This window comes from Saimiri boliviensis, chromosome 2 (genome assembly GCF_048565385.1).
Source record: "Saimiri boliviensis isolate mSaiBol1 chromosome 2, mSaiBol1.pri, whole genome shotgun sequence".
Taxonomy (NCBI): domain Eukaryota; kingdom Metazoa; phylum Chordata; class Mammalia; order Primates; family Cebidae; genus Saimiri; species Saimiri boliviensis.
Genome location: NC_133450.1, coordinates 67,626,095 through 67,639,516, shown reverse-complemented (window position 1 = coordinate 67,639,516; position 13,422 = coordinate 67,626,095). Strand labels below are relative to the sequence as shown.

At 43.5% G+C, this 13,422-nt stretch overlaps 1 long non-coding RNA gene across 1 annotated transcript in view; it reads right to left on the bottom strand.

The window, feature by feature from the left end:
- Positions 1 to 11,305: 11,305 nt before the first annotated feature.
- Positions 11,306 to 13,422, bottom strand: part of LOC104653189 (uncharacterized) — a 43,811-nt gene continuing 41,694 nt past the window's right edge. The window contains exon 5 of the long non-coding RNA XR_012516240.1: positions 11,306 to 12,493. This is a non-coding gene — a long non-coding RNA (uncharacterized LOC104653189). The remainder of the gene's footprint in view (positions 12,494 to 13,422) is intronic.

Sequence of the window (13,422 nt, the reverse complement as noted above, 5' to 3'; positions counted from 1 at the left end):
TTTGGTGGTCCTGTCATTTGTATGTTCTTAATTTGTGAACTTTTGATCGTGCAGCTGACCTGCCTTCCCGCTTAAATGGGTTCTCAGAACAATATCCCAGAGTCCAGGAGAAACTAGGTTTCATGTGTTACCTTTTCAGAAACACTAAAAGCAGCATTATTTTGGTCTCAAAGTTATAACCAAGCAAGAGAGCACCTTTCCAAATGTAATTTTCAATGTTATTGGTGTGTATCTGCACATACATGTAGGACTTCTGCAGTGATTTTACTGGTTTGGGGATTTTTCTTCTGACATATCGGCTAAGTCTCCAGAAGTGACATAGCCACACATGAACAAATGATGGGTTAATGTGCCAAATCTACTGTTGTCCCCCAGCAGGGTGATTTGACTTAAAGTACTGCTTTAATGAGTCTTTATGACTTTCTGCTTCCCAACTCATGAGTTCTCAATTCCAATACATCTCCATTTTGTCAGACTTAGAAACTAAAAATATCATCAGTCATTTTCCTAGCTCTTGAAGACTTTAAGCAAACAAAATAGATTACACACAATCCTGGCTTAAGTTGTACTGCAGGGAGGAAAAAGGATGTTCTCACTAAAACCAAACAGCAGAAGGGACATTATGAAAACTCATTTGGATGCAGATATCCTTTCATTTGAAAGTATTCAGTATCTCTGTAACTGTTCTCCATGCCCCTTAATCAGGAATCTCTTCTCCACCGAAAGACAAAGGCTATAAGGCCAAGAATCTTAGCAGAGGCTCAGAGCCTGGTTTTAGGTCTCCTGAAAATCTGTCACCTTGCTCACGACAAATAAATGCTGTGGTCTCAACCTTCCCACAGTTTCAGCACCTCTAGGCTCACCTCTGCTAGTCCTCAGCTAGGAAAAAACCCGCTCTGCACCACTGTAGTCATGGAAGCCTTTCCTAAACCTGGCCCTCTTTCACATGGGGAGCCAGATCTGGCTTCAAATCAGAACTCCACCTTTATTAGGCTACCTAAACTGTCAAGTCCCAAAATCCGAGCTGCTCCATCTTTAAAATGGAGGCAAGATTAGCACCTAGCTCATAATTTGTAATTGTGGGAATCAAATCCATCACCACTTCAAGTACATGGCACAATGCCAGGCACCTAGGGCTTGTTCCATAAAAGTTAACTGCTCAGCCAGGCATGGTGGCTCACATCTGTAATCTCAACACTTTGGGAGGTTGAGGCAGGTGAATCCTTGAGGTCAGGAGTTCAAATGATACCGGCATGGCCCACATGGTGAAACCCTGTCTCTACGAAAATTGCAAAAATTAGCCAGGCATGGTGTGTACCTATAATCCCAGCTACTCTGGAGGCTGAGGCAGGAGAATCACTTGAACCTGGGAGGCGGAGGTTGCAGTGAGCTGAGATTGTGCTACTGTACTCCAGCCTGGATGACAGAGTGAGACTCCATCTCAAAAAAAACAAACAAACAAACAAACAAACAACAAAAAAAAAAACGGTTAACTGCTGTGGTCCTCAGTTTGTCATTTGTGCTCCAAAGACCACTACAGAGGATAGTACCCATCCTTGGGAAGCTAAGGGAGTACTAACTTTACTCCAAACGATGATGATGGTTATGAATACTTTCAGGTGCCATTTATGTGTGCTAAAGGACTTGTACTCACAAGGGTTATTCCACTTAAGCCTCACATCACTGAGGCTCAGAGACTCAGTTCAGTAGCTCCCAAATAGTAGGGTTGGGCTTCAAACTCTTACCCTGTGTGACTCCTGAGCCCTGCCTGGAATCTTCTTCCCCTTGTTTCAAACATTTTACTACAGAAGAAAAACAGTTCCTAGATACAGGTGAAAACAGATGAAGCCGCAGGTATAATTAGGAGAGGAGGAGGCCGGGAAGATGGAGGCTGAGTCAACCGTTTAGCCGTTGACATGACTGTGAGGGAGTGATTTCACATCTGACTTACTGTCTGGGTTCCAGGGATCAGATGAGATCAGTTAATTATGAAGCATCATGCCAACTCAAAGAATGATTACCTAATCTTTCAGATTAATATAAAAAAGGAGAACAGCCCTGTCTCTACATGGTACACCCCTGGGGTATGACTGGGTGTGATAACCTCTGAACATGCCAGCCTGTGAGGTCAGGGTACGGGGATTAGGGCTTTTCAATATGGAAAGGCCAAGACTGGAAGCTGATATGGTCACCATTTAGAGAACCATGAAGTATAGAGAGAAAATTCAAGATTCATATTCTAAATTCCATTGCTGAAACTGAGGAGGCCCAGATTTCAGAATGAACAGCTGGAATGGTTGTCCTTTTCAGAGTAAAACATTGTGGACCTCCACAGAGAAAGGACACAGGGTAAAAACATAAGCATCTTTTTTTTTTTTTTTTTTGAGACAGTCTTGCTCTATTGCCAGGCTGGAGTGCAGTGGTGCGATCCTGGCTCACTGCAACTTCCATTTTCCTGTTTGAAGCAATTCTGCCTCAGCCCCCTGAGTAGCTGGGACTACAGACAGACACCACCACGCCCGGCTAATTTTTTGTACTTTTAGTACAGATGGGGTTTCACCATGTTGGCCAGGATGGTCTCAATCTCTTCAACTCGTGATGCACCCACCTTGGCCTCCCAAAGTGCTGGGATTATAGGCGTGAGCCACTATGCCCGGCAAACATCTTCAAAAACTATAAATTTATGATGAGAGTGCTACATACAGTCTGTTCTTTTTTTTTTTTTTTTTTTTTTTTTTGACGCAGTCTCTGTTGCCTAGGCTGGAGTGCAGTAGTGTGATCTTGGCTCAATGAAACCTCCGCCTTCCAGGTCCAAGTGATTCTCATGCCTCAGCTTCCCGAGTAGCTGGGATTACAGTGCATGCCACCATGCCTGGCTAATTTTTGTATAAAAATAAAGAGAATACTCAAAAAAGTAGAGACGAGGTTTTACCATATTGCCCAGGCTGGTCTCAAACTCCTGACCTTAAGTGATCTGCCCACCTTGGCCTCCTAAAGTGCTAGGATTGCAGGCGTGAGCCACTGTGCCTGGCCTACAATCAGTTATTAAGAGAAAAAAGAAAAGCCCTTTGAGGCTACATTCTGAACTTTTTGGCACTGACATTGAAGAGAACAGTTCCCCTCCTTATTGTTCTAGAGTTGTCATTAGCAGAAATAAAATCTAATTTTTGCAAATGCTGGTTTGTATCCTCCAGAGTTCAATACTTTGGGCCTGATTTCTTTTTTCTCCAAAAAAAAAAAATACATATATGTATCTGTCTTTTTTACTCAAGATATTTGAGTGTGTGTTAACCATTTTTTCAACTTGTCAACACTATTCATAGCTAATTCTTTTTAATCTACAATCAGATGTATATGCAGGGGGAAAAAAGTCTGAATTCTGCAATCAAAACAAAAAGCGCTAGGGCATCTAGGGAGCCATCATTTCCAGAGCTGGAGACAAGGATTTGGAAAGACATTAGAAACGTCAGGCAGTGCAACAACAAGTATTCCTTCCATTACACAGACTTTTTGACATTTGAGGGTTTTCAGAGCTACATTCCTCCAACAGATGTCATAAATTTTGTGTGTCAAACAATGAATGAAGCTATGCTGAGATTTCACTAATACGAATGTAACTTTTGCCAAATTTTTGACAAATGGACATCAACCCAGAGGAAAAGGCTGGTTTCTGCTGCCCGTGAGAGTTTTCTTTCCATTTGTTACCAAAGCCATGGAGAACCTAGGGTTGAGTAAAGGCCTTTTCAAAGCCTGCCAGAGCTGCTGCCCTAAACGTAAATGCTGATTCAGAAACGGAAGGAGCCTTAAGATCATTGAAGATAGAGAAAAACGAGACCTAGAAAGATTTAGTGGCTTGCTCAGAGTCATCTACGTCCCGTGGAGGCAGCAGTGCAGTGTAGAGCCTGGAAACAAGAGGTGCTGGCTTTGCATTCACTCCGTGCTCACAGGCCAGTGGCCCAGGTTAATGTTACCAGCTGGGCATTGATTTCCCCATCCCTGAAGGAGGTGGTTTCACTGCTCCTCTCCACCTGCCCACTCACTCACTTCCTGAGGGCTGAGAACCGAATGGGGCAATGTGTGTAGAGTCCCTCTTCTGCTCCTTAGCCCCAATCCTTTTTTACCACCTGCATTAGGTCCTTAGGGAAACTGGAAGTAACTTTTTCCTTTTGAAATGAAAAGCTCCAGGCCGGGAGGATATTCACTGCATGGCCATGGTACCCCCAAAATGGCCGAGAAACAAAGCTCAATTAACAGTTTCAAAGTTTGTGTTTGAGTTGCTTATCACCTGTGCACAGGGGGCAAATAATGTGTCTTTCTTCTTTTTTTTTTTTTTTTTTTAGACAGAGTCTTGCTCTGTCACCAGGCTGGAGTGCAATGGCTCGATCTCGGCTCACCACAACCTCCGCCTCCCAGGTTCAAATGATTCTCCTGCCTCAGCCTCCCGAGTAGCTGGGACTGTAGGCACCCACCACCATGTCCAGGTAATTTTTGTATTTTTAGTAGAGATGGGGTGTCACCCTGTTGACCTGGATGGTCTCGATCTTTTGACCTCGTGATCTGCCTGCCTCAGCCTCCCAAAGTGCTGGGATTGCAGGCGTGAGCCACTGCTCTTAGGCCGGGCATCAGACATAAATGAAGGCAGTTCAACCCTCATTCATTCTAGAGGACCCACTAGGCAGATCCTGTGGAACCGTGGAATCCACTGTCTCCAGAGGGAGGCTAACCAGAAAGGTGAAAAGCGTGTGGCAGGGGAGTAGTTGTTATGTCTCCCGAGGGGCCAGCAGGGCACCCATGGGCCAGAGGATCAGAAGAGTTGGCTCCTCTTGGCAGATGCTGCGTGAGGGTGGAGTCAGAGGGCCCGACACACATCATTATTCTAAGTCCTGATCTGCTTTCAACTCCAGAGACACTCAGAAAGGATCTGGAATGCTGCTTTTCCAGTGGAACTACTGTTTAGACTCATGAATCCAATGTTACTCTCAGATGCCTGCACTGGTATGATATAGCCCTTCGGCCTTCTGGTGAGCTGGGATTTGATGGGCTGCCCACATTCTGCACCTCTACTCCTCCACCTCACTTCCTCTGTGAAATGAAGTGTTTCACAATGAGACACTTACCAGTGAACTGCTTGGATCATGCTGTGGTCAAGGACGCCTTTATCTGAAGTGAGCCACATCACTATCCCAAAAGGATTAAGCACACAGTTGCCAAAAGTCCAGGGATGTAAATATTAGAAATGGAACCCACAGCAGCCAGTAGGGGCTTTTGTTTTTGAAGGGGATCCTGGCATCCTAGGGGTGGCCAAAGCGTACCTGCATCTCAGAAGCCTGAGCCAGCGGGAAATGATTAACTGTTGGTTTACTCAGCTCAAAGCCTGTCATTCCATGATTTGTTTTCCCACTGTCTCCACACAGAGTACTCCTTTCCAGAACACTCCGGGAACGTCTGCCTAGTACCTTCACCAGAAATTAAAAAGAGCAAAGGCAGAATCATTTCCCTAAGAATAGGAATATTAAGAAAATGTGCCTTGACAAAGCATTGCTAAGTTCAAATCTGGGCCAAACTGCTCACCTGTCTTCTGTTGCTAACCCTCTACTTGAAGACTATCCGCCATGCCTCTTTTTCTGGCTTTCATTCTTCCCCTCTGGCTACAATTTTTGTTACTCTGAGTTCCTGTTCTGCTCATTTTGTCTCAGACACAGAAAGAGCTTCCATATTGTCTTCTAGTAACTAGAATTATTAAAATTAAGGTTCATGATTTGGCCTAAAAAACAAGTTATATTTTCACTTAAGAATGGTTTACAGGCCAGGTGTGGTGGCCCACACTGTAATCCCAGCACTTTGGAAGGTTGAGGTGGGTGGATCACCTGAGGTCAGGAGTTTGAGACCAGCCTGGCCAACATGGTGAAACCCCGTCTCTACCAAAAATACAAAAAATTATCCAGGCATAGTGGCAGGCTCCTGTAATCACAGGTACTCTGGAGACTGAGGCAGAGGCCGCAGTGAGTCGAGATCGTGCCACTGCACTTCAGCCTAGGCAACAAGAGTAAAATGCCATCTCAAAATTAAAAAATAAAAATAAAAAAGTATGGTTTACAGTATTTTAGGGACCATATTTTGGGCTCAGGTGGGCCAGAGGAACAGAAGAGTTGGCACTTCTTCGCAGATGCTGCGTGGGGCTAGGGGCCGAGAAGCCAGCACACATTATGATGGCAAATCCTGGTCTGTTTTCAAGGTTGGGGATTGTAGGACAATACAGAGAAAGTACAATAGATGTCTTGTCCTCAAGGAGTCTATGGAGGCAACTGAATATATGCACAAACACACTCAAAAATAATAAAACCAGACATGATTACATGGCAGATTGAGAGTAAATGATACAAGACTACATGGAAAACATGTCATGCCCCCTTCCTGGAAGATTTTTAACCATCTCAAACCAGTGGAAGAGGCTTTCCTGGGCATGCTGTATAATTTTTTCAGGGGTATCTGGCCACAGGCAAATCACCACTCACCCTGGCCTCTCAAGTCTTAGAAACAAGAGCTCGGCTAGTTTAAAAATGCTTTGGTTTGATTATTTGATTAATGCTATGAAAGTTTTGGTTCATTATTGTAAGTCTGCTACCAAATTCTCATTTTAAAATCCTCCTCTTACCCACTTATTCCTTGCTGTAGGCCATGTAGTTGTGTGTTGCTGTTGTTGTTTTCTATTGGTTTTTAATTTTTGGTCTTATATGTTTGCTTTAATGCTAGAGCATCTCTTAAGCTTTAGAGGAAAGAGTAGAGTACAAATGAATACACATATATATTCTTAGAGCCTAAAAAATCAGCTTCCTACTCCACCAGGGAGGTCTGAAGGAGCCTTTGATTTCTGGTAATGCAAATGGATGAGGATCTCCACTGACATTTACTTCTTCCATGAGAAGCCTCCCCAGGCTGATTCCTATAGTCACTAGATCTGCTGGGGCTGCCAGACTTCAGAAGCCTCAGCCAAGTTCAGAGCCTCCCTAATGGGCTAGGAGCCCTGGGTATCTCCAGATAACCCATTTTCCATTCTTCCAAGAGAGAGGACTAGTGGGGCAGTGGGTGAAACAGAACTGGGTGTCAGTGCTGTTTTAATATGAACTGCTGGGGGCTGCGAGCTCCTCTTTTGCTCTCCTGGTTTTGGTTCCTACCCAAGAAACAAGATATTCCTGATAAACATGGATAATTGGCTGGGCACGGTGGCTCACGCTTATAATCCCAACACTTTGGGAGGCCAAGGTGGGGGTGGATCACCTGAGGTCAGGAGTTCAAGACCAGCCTGATCAACATGGAGAAACCCCGTCTCTACTAAAAATACAAAATTAGCTGGGCGTAGTGGCACATGCCTGTAATCCCAGCTACTCGGGAGGCTGGAGCAGGGGAATTGCTTGAACCTGGGAGGTGGAGGAGGTTGCAGTGAGCGGAGATCCTGCCATTGCACTCCAGCCTGGGCAACAAGAACAAAACTCCCTCTCAAAAAACAAACAAAAAATGGATAATTGGAGAGAGATCCAAGATGGCTGATCACTAGCAGCTCGGGATTGTAGCTCCCAGTGAAAGCGCAAAGAACGAGAGGACGCCACACCTTCACATGAATTCTTGTTGCTCAGGCACCAGGAGATTCCCAGCGGAGGAGCCCCACGGGTCGCCAGCGCGACTCTTGTGACCGGCGAGGCGGTTTTGCCGGCGCCTCGGAGCGTCGGTTCTTGGTGCAGAGTCAGAAAAGCACCATCAATCTTAACGCCGCTGATTTAGTCGGTGCAGTGGGTTGCTCAGATTTCAGCGCTGAGAATCAATAAGTTGGACATCCACTCAGAAACCCAATTACAAAGACGGTAATTATAAAGACCACATAGATAAATCTACAACGAAGGGAAGAAAACAGCCAAAAAAGGCTGAGAATACCCAAGATCAGAACGCCTCTCCCTCAGCAGGGGATCACAGTTCCTCATCAGCAACGGAACAAGGCTTGATGGAGAACAAGTGTGTTCCAATTACAGAAGCAGGCTTCAAAATGTGGATAATGAGAAACTTCTGTGAATTAAAATAACTTGTTCTAACACAATCCAGAGAAACTAAGAACTTTGAAAAAAGGTTTGACGAAATGTTAACAAGAATACACAATTTAGAGAGGAATATAAGTGAATTGATGGAGTTGAAAAACACAATACAAGAACTACGTGAAGTATGCACAAGTTTTAACAGCCGAATTGATCAAGCAGAAGAAAGGATATCAGAGGTCGAAGACCAACTCAATGAAATAAAACAAGAAGACAAGATTAGAGAAAAAAGGATAAAAAGGAACGAGCAAAGTCTCCAAGAAATATGGGACTATGTGAAAAGACCTAATCTACACTTGACAGGTGTACCTGAATGTGACGAAGAGAATGAATCCAAGCTGGAAAATATGCTTCAGGATATTATTCAGGAAAATTTTCCCAACCTAGTAAGGCAGGATAATATTCAACTCCAGGTAATACAGAGAACACCACAAAGATATTCCTCAAGAAGAGCAACTCCAAGGCACATAATCGTCAGATTCACCAGGGTTGAAATGAAGGAGAAAATACTAAGGGCAGCCAGAGAGAAAGGTCAGGTTACCCACAAAGGGAAGCCTATCAGACTTGCAGCAGATCTCTCAGCAGAAACCCTACAAGCCAGAAGAGAGTGGGGACCAATATTCAACATCCTTAAAGAAAAGAACTTTCAACCCAGAATTTCACATCCAGCCAAGCTAAGCTTCATAAGTGAAGGAAAAGTAAAGTTTTTTGTGAACAAGCAAGCACTCAGAGATTTCATCACCACCAGGCCTGCTTTACAAGAGCTTCTGAAAGAACCACTACACATAGAAAGGAATAAACAGTATCAGCCTTTCTAAAAAATACCAAAAGGAGCACCAATATAATGAAGAATTTACATCAACTAATGGACAAAATAGCCAGCTAATATTAAATGGCAGTATTAAACTCACATATATCATTGTTAATTCTAAATTTAAATTGACTAAATCCCCCAATCCAAAGACAGACAGACAATTTAGATAAAAAACTAAAACCCATCAGTATGCTGCATCCAGACCCATCTCACATTCAAGGATACACAAAGACTCAAAACAAGGGATGGAGAAAGATTTACCAACCAAACAGAGAGCTAAAATAAATAAATAAAAAGCAGAAGTTACAATTTTTGCCTCTGATAAAATAGTTGTTAAAGCAACAAAGATCAAAAGAAGCAAAGAAGGACATTATATAATGATAAAAGGATCAATGCAACAAGAAGAAGAGCTAAAGATCCTAAATGTATATGCACCCAATACAGGAATACCCAGACATATAAGACTAATAAAGAGACTTAGACTCCCAAACAATAACAGTGGGAGACTTCAACATTAATATTAGACAGATCAATGAGACAGAAAATTAACAACGATATCCAGGACTTGAACTCAGATCTGGAACAAGTAAATGTAATTAACATTTATAGAACTCTCCACTTTAAATATACAAAATATACACTCTTATCAGTACCACATATCAACTTAGAAGTTTAAACGAAATGTTGGTTGGCTCCTTGTTTGTTATTCTCTTTCCTCATTTTATTTTATGTCTCCATTATTAAGGACAATTATAGGCATACCCATATTTAGACTGCATTCCAGCCCGGGCAATAAAGCAATACCCCCATTCTCTCTCCCTCTTCCTCTTTCTCTTTCTTCCTCTTCTTTATTCTTTTTATTATTCTTTTTTTCTCAAAAAAAAAAAAAAGGATAATTAAATTTGGATAAAAATGACTTGAACCTGAAAAATTCATTCCAATTTGTATAACAGCAATCGATGCAGGTTGTGTATTTAAAGGAATATTTAAATTTCATGCAGCAATTTGCAAGTTCAAATGAAAAGCTATTTGCTACATTTGGATACAGAGTTGCAAGGGAAATAAGCAAAATGTACACATAAGGTAAATGCCACCATTTAATTGTGTACATTTTGTATTTGTCACAGAGCATTATAAAAACAATCGAGAAAATCTATGAAGGAAAAAAAGGTCACCAGTGGAAAAAAATAACTTTTATTTTCCATATGTTTTTCCTGTGGGTTTATGGAAGGCTTTTTATTCAAAATGTTGGTTTTTATTCAAAAAAATTTGCGGCCGGGCGCAGTGCCTCAAGCCTGTAATCCCAGCACTTTGGGAGGCCGAGGCAGGTGGATCACGAGGTCAAGAGATCGAGACCATCCTGGTCAACATGGTGAAACCCCGTCTCTACTAAAAATACAAAAAATCAGCTGGGCATGGTGGCGTGTGCCTGTAATCCCAGCTACTCAGGAGGCTGAGGCAGGAGAATTGCCTGAACCCAGGAGGCGGAGGTTGCGGTGAGCTGAGATCGCGCCATTGCACTCCAGCCTGGGTAACAAGAGCGAAACTCCGTCTCAAAAAAATAAAAAATAAAAATAAATAAAAATAAATTTTAAAAAATTTGCATAAGCATCTTCCTGTGTTGCTCACCTCATCTTCTGGTCAATGTGCTGTAATTTGTTCTCCTATTTTTGATCATTGGGTTTTTCTAATTTTTTTTGTTCCCACAACTAGGACTGATAGGAGATTTTTTGTAATATGAATATTACATACAGAAATGAAAACATACATTAAAAAAAACTGTTTCATTTAAGCACAGACATACCATAAATATAGTGTTAAGTTGTTTTGTTAACTATGTAGTGATTCCCACTCCAGCCTGGACTCCTTTTTTGATTTCCAGGCCTCAGGTTCTTAAAAGAGAAACAAAACAACTTTTCCCAAACTGGTGGGGTAAGGCCTTGAAGAAATTTACTTCCACACATTATCTCTGTCTTTCCCCCACCCTCATCTGTCCTGCTCCCCCAGCAAAAACACACAAACTTGAGCTTAAGACATGCCTTCACCACAGCCACCCAGCTCTTTCCTGTACCTCTTGTCTAGACCCAATGTTGATAAAAGTGAACGATGCGTGTGTGGGCTTAGAGGCACTGCCCAAGGCCTCCGTTCTGGGAAGACCGTTAATTACTGGATGATGAACAGTGATAGAAGGAGGAAGCAGCCACAGAGGAAACTTAACTGCCCCGCTAACGAGGCAGCCTAGATAGTGTGTACAATCCCAGCCTTCGAAATTAGACCAGAATTTAAAACCCACCCCTGCCACTAACTAGTTGTGTGACTTAAAGTAAGCTGCTCAACTTCTGTGATTATTTCCCCATCTGCAAAACGGGGATAGTAATAATAATACCCTGCAGCATAACATTCAGAGCATGAATAACTAATATATTGCATGAAAAGTTTTAGTACGGTGCCTAGATAGCAAACTCTCAATGGTGAACAACTCCTATTGCTGTGTTCTTTAAATAGTCTTAGATCCTGGTGATCAGCCCTTGGAAGTCCCCAGGATTCAAAGACAAGGCTGCCCCTCACCTCTTCCCTACTCACCTGTCAGGCTGCCCTAGTGTGCTGTCATTTTCTCCTTCAAGGCTGCCTCTGATGCTCATTTCACCAGGATGATTCATCGGCATGTGTCAGGGCCAGCAGTGAGTTAGCCTGATGGCCCAGCTGGACCACCCCCCTTAAAACTCACGGAAGTACACTTCACCACCCGTCAGCACTAAAGTCCAGCACTGGTGAGCTGTAAGAACAGCCCTTCTCCAGTGCGGGAAGAGGGGCCTGAGTAGACCCCAATGACCAACCATCACCAGCTCTCCAGGAAGTGCCTCCCCAGTGGCATCCAGAAGAGGTGTCCAGGTCTTGTGTCTCCCCAGAGCACACTGGGGTTTGTACCCGGGGTTAGGTTTCCTGGGGACTTCTCAGTGACACTATGAAAACCTAGCTCCCCTCCTTGTTGATCTTGCTCTTAGACACTACAAGGTTTCCTAGGGCACTTAGAAGTGCAGTTTAGACAATAACAATATCCTGGTCCTCTGGTGAAACTGTTAGTCTGAGGGGCTGCTTTGCGGTTCCCTGTGTTGGGCTTGCTACTCCTGCCTTTGTAAGTTTAACCTTTAAACAGTGGGGTTGGCGGGAGGAAGCAGGCTGTTCTCAGTCACAGCAGGTTCTGGAGATGCCGGTGGAGGCCTGAGCTGGAGCTTTCTAGTTAGGTTTGCCTTTTGCCTATAGAGGATTTCGGGTGTAGGGCAGGACACAGGGACCTAGCCAGCACCAAAAATAAAAGCCAAGCCTCTACTCCATGCTTTTGGTTCTGGCTGGCCAAGGCATCTGACACCAGGGAACATCTTTCCTTTCACACTCTATTGTCCTGGGGCTTCAATTACATTCTTGACTGAGAGCCCAGGAATGAGGATAGCAGGCACTCCAGAAATGCTTGAGAAGTGACTACGTAAGTTTTCAGCCTACTCACCTCTCTAAGCATGGTGCACAACACTGGTCTTCCCGGTGGAGGAATCACTGTCACCTCCAATAAATGAGCAAACATCCCTTAGCCTCCGATCTGGAATTAAAAGGAAGCAGGAGGTCAGCTTACCACTCGTTAGAACTGGATTATCCTACAGGGGTTTGTACTGAGTGCATTCACAAAAGCATAACACCCAAAAGAATGATCAACAGTGGTATAATTTTTTTATTTTATATTTCAAAAAAAGACATTGGCTCATGCCAAATCCCAGCGCTTTGGGAGGTCAAGGCAGGAGGATAGCTTGAGCCAAGCAGTTCAACACCAGCCTGGGCAACATGGCAAAACTCTCTCTCTACAAAAAATATTAAAAACTAGCTGAGTATGGTGGCACACGCCTGTTGTCCCAGCTACTTTGGAGGCTGAAATGGGAGGATCAATTGAGCCTAGGAAGTCGAGGCTGCAGTGAGCCGTGATCACACCACTGCACTCCAGCCTGGGCAACAGAGTGAGACCCTGTCTCAAAAACAAACAAACAAACAAAAGGCATTGGCAAAGTCATTAATGGAAAAATCTGAATTTATGTAGTCTTATTTCCACTTACTAGTTTAGTGATGTTTTATCTTGAGTTACAAATGCCTTTGGTGCAAAGGATATCTCATGCTAGCTAAACATCTCATCAGTCTAATACCACCACAGAGAGCTGAGCCCTCCGCAAGCCCCTGGTCTGTGCCCTGGACTCTCCCAAGGCCACCACCTACCTTCCCCCACATTCAGAGCCATCAGCATCACCACCACCATTGATTGTATGAGGACACGCCAACAACTTTTATACTGCATGTGTTATGTTGCATGTACTTTTATGAATCTGCAACACTGATAAAAACCTGAGTTCAATCCTACTTCTTCCCAGTTACCAACTGGGGGATTTGAAGCAAGTTACTCAGCTTTTCTGAATTTCAGTTTACTCAGCCTCTCTGAATGTCAGTTTCCTCCTCTGTAAGAGCCTGGTCCTTATAGTTGTGTTA